This window comes from Nomascus leucogenys, chromosome 14 (assembly GCF_006542625.1).
Source record: "Nomascus leucogenys isolate Asia chromosome 14, Asia_NLE_v1, whole genome shotgun sequence".
Classification (NCBI taxonomy): Eukaryota; Metazoa; Chordata; class Mammalia; order Primates; family Hylobatidae; genus Nomascus; species Nomascus leucogenys.
This window is the reverse complement of record NC_044394.1, coordinates 80,300,205-80,304,510: the sequence shown is the minus strand read 5'-3', so window position 1 is coordinate 80,304,510 and position 4,306 is coordinate 80,300,205.

Genomic DNA, 4,306 nt, shown 5'->3' with positions numbered 1-4,306 from the left:
CTACAGTAATCAAAATAGCATAGTATTGGTACAAAAACAGACACATAGACCAGTGGATCAGAACAGAGAATGCAGAAATAAAGCCACACACCTACAACCACCTGATCTTTGACAAAGTTGTCAATAACAAGCAATGGGGAGTGGATTCTCTATTCAATAATCGTGCTGGGATAACTGGCTAGCCATATGCAGAAGATTGAAACTGGATCCCTTCTTTTCACCATACACAAAAATCAACTCAACATGGATTAAAGACTCAAATGTAAGACCTGAAACAATACAATCCATAGAAGAAAACCTAGGAAATACTGTTCTGAAAATCGGACTTAACAAAGGATTTGTGATAAGTTCTGAAAAGCAACTGCAACTCCTCCAATTGCCAATTTGTTGATTTTGTTAACCAAAATTGATGAGTGTTATTTAGCTAAACTATAGAGCTTCTGCACAAGAGAAACTATCAATAGAGTAAACAGACAACCTACAAAATGGGAGAAAATGCCTGCAAAGTATGCATTCAACAAAGGTGTAATATCCAGATTCCATAAGGAACTTAAATCAGTAACCAGAGACCAAATAACCCCATTAAATAATGGGTGAAGAACATGAACAGACACTTTTCAAAAGAAAACGTACACATGGCCAACAAGTATATGAAGAAATGCTAAACACCACTAATCATTACAGAAATGCAAATTAAAACTGCAATGAGATACCATCTCACACTAGTCAGAATGGCTATTAATAAAATGTCAAAGAGTAACAAATGTTTATGAGACGACAGAGAAATGGGAAAGCTTATATAGTGCTGGGGGAAAGGTAAATTAGTTCAGCTACTGTGGAAAGTATTTTGGAGATTTCTCAGATAACTTAGAACTACTGCTCGACCCAGTGATCACAGTATTGGGCATATACTGAAAGGAAAATAAATTGCTTTACCAAAAAATGTTCTACATGCACTTGTATGTTTATTGCAATGCTATTCACAATAGCAAAGACATAGAATCAACCAAGATGCCCATGAATGTTGGACTAGATTAAAAAAATGTGGTACATATGAAATACTATGTGAAATACTATGAAAAAAAGTGATAACATGAAATACTATGCAGCCATAAAAAAGAATGAAATCATGTCCTTTGTAGGATGCCATTGTAGGTCATTATCCTATGTGAACTAATGTAGAAATAGATTACCAAATACTGCATGCTCTCACTTATAAGTGAGCATTAAACATTGAACACACATGAACAAAAAGATGGGAATGATAGTCACTGGGGACTACTTGAGATTGAAGTTTGGGAGGGAAATATGGGTTGGAAGTCTACTTTTATGTACTATGCTCACTACCTTGGTGACAGGATCATTTGTACCCCAATGATATGCAATTTGCTCATGAAACAAACCTGCACATGAGCCTTCTGAATCTTAAATAAAGTAAAATACAATACATTAAAGAAGAAAAAATACAATGATTATGTTCATATAATGTATCATAGATTTAGAAACAAATTCAGTTGACCAGTATGTCAATTATAAGATAGAATGATATTTATTCTAGCATTTAAGGAAATTTTATCTTTGTTATTGGGAAAATTTGTAAAAGATAATAAAATTTATAAAATATCAATCCTTTCAAATAAATAGAACTGCTAAAAACAAATCAAAATTTCAAATTGTACCCAATCTATTCACAATTAATTGACCATTTTTTGAGCATTTGTCTTTCAAATAAATATGAATCACATGTACGCCATGGAATACAAGCAAAAGAAGCAGATACAAGTAAATAAATTTATATTATAATGAATATATATTCAAAAACAACCTCAGGCTAAATTTTAGAGACTATACTATAAATTATTGAACCATCCAGATAAGTTTACAATTTGTATGTAATATGTAAGTTAAAAAAGTGTAATAAGAATATATTTGAGACAGATTTTTAGCAACAAATAGTGAAGAAAAAGTTTCATTGGCAGATTGATTTTTTTATTCACCCAAAATTAGATTTCAAGTGTGTATTTTTTTTGCAAACCACTATAATGTATAATCTGGGGAAGTATATGAACCTCTTTGCTCTCATGAATACAATTCTATTTTTTATGTCTAATGGTGTATAACAAGCTACCACAGAACTTAGTGATTTACAATGTAATTTTATTTCGCTCAGGGTTTTGTGAATTAAAAAAAAAAATGGGAAAGGCTTAACAGGGCAGTTTGTTATCAGCTGGGTTGGCTGGGGCCAGAGCATCTACTTTCAATACAGCTTATTCAGTCATGTGTCTGACATCTTGGTGCTTTTTGGCTTCTCTTTCTCCACATGTTATTTTATTCTCCAGGGCCTTTTCTTGCGGCTTCAGTTTCTCATAATGTGTTGGTGTCAGGGTAGTTATATTTTCTAAACAGCAGCTGGATTTCCTCAGAGTGTTTCAGGAGAACTGGATGGAGGAAGCAACCTTTCTTAAGATCTGCCCTTGAAAGTCTCTCATCGTTATTCCTACCACATTATTTTTGACCGAATCAGCCCACCTGCACATGGCTTTCCTACTTTTAACATGGAACCTCTTCTGTTCTTGAAAGCTCTATGATCCCTGGTAAACTTGAATGTTTGTCACCCTATATATTCTCAACCAGGTTACTAAGGCTGGCCTAGATTCAAGGGAGAAGAGTAGAAAAATATCTGTGGCCATGTTTAAGTTACCCAAGTCTTTTATATGATTACAAATTAGATTTCTTACACATTCAAGATACATCTTTAGGGCAACTACTTCAGAACTGAAGTTCAGGTTCTCATTGGTTAGATGAGATCCAGGCAGGAATAAGGTTCTTTGGCATCATTTCCTCAGGTAAGGTTTCTCTCAGTCAAACTTCCTGAATTCAGAGACAAGATGCATCCCCCTCCCACACACTCACCTTACAATGCTGCAACAAAGAGGAAAACTGCAAAAAGCACTCATACTTTTAAAAGTAGAAATGGGAGATACCAAACCACACAGTGATCCATAACAGTCCCTAAATTCGTCCAGAAGCGTGTGGTCACGTCCTTGCCTAGGACTCAGTCTCTGGAATGGTTCCCAAGGCTCTTGGGACCCTTCCTCAGGGCTCTTGGTTTCACCCTTTGAGTCATCCCTTTATTTTCTTAAGAAATATCCTGTGTTTACAACTGAGTTTCTTTCTCCAAAGCTGGAAATCACTCTTCGTTTGGAACTGACTCTATCCCTTTCAATCCAAGCTGGAAAAATGCCTTTAAAAACTGTGTCACTTTCCTATGTATGAAACTACAACCCACTCCAATACACAAAAGTCACACTCATGTTTCTTTCTAAGATAGGCTTTTTAATACCTTGGACTAAGTGTTAAAGTACTGTGCTTAAGATGCTTAGAAGCGTTTTGTCTTCTTCAGAGGGTCTACAAAACATGCCATTTAGATTCAGACAGAAATTTTCATCTAGCAGAGACTGTCTAAGAGGCACATCCTTAAGAATCTTACAGGTTATACTGAGCAAGCACATATGTCTTTCTGAAGTCTCACTACAGGGTTTTAAAGCCATAGAATTGAGAGTTTTACCCTGTGACCATGCTTTACTAGTAGACCCTGGATTGGGTATTTTTCCTGAGACCAGAGAATTTTGCCTGTAGAAGAAAATAAGGATGAGAGCTTGATTTTAGAACCCGGAAAATATTTTCTCCTTTACCTGGCCCAGATTCTGCTTGAAAACGGAAAATTCAATTTCTTTTTGCTTTATCTATGTTTTACCACATGCAGCTAAAATAAACAATTTGGCAGTTTCAACAATGTGCCTGAAAAGCCTCATAGCCAAATATTAAAGTATACTAGACATGTTTTCTGTTCATCTCATTTTCACGTACAACAATGCTGCCAAACTTACCTCTACTACATAAAACGGTTCACTTTTTTGTAGACTTCAATGCCAATTTCACCACTGTCCTTCAAATTATCAGTAACAACTTTCACTAACAACAAGGATGGGGAAAAAGTCTTTAAATTCGGCAAATGGTTCATTTTATTAATTCACCAATTATTTTTGAAAGTTTATCATCTACAAAGCCCCACAGTAAATACTGTAGGCAATGTCATACACTATATTTAGGTCTTGAACATCTAAATTAACATGACATGAATTAAAATGTGGTAAATGCTGAATCTGACGTATAGGTGAAGTTCTAAAGGGGTTTCAGAGAGAAAGGTTTGTGTTTTGTTTTGTTTTTGTTTGTTTCCTGGCTCAGTTTAGACTTAGTTCTACAAAGATCAGGGATAAGATTTGCAAGTCAGCAGGGAATTTAT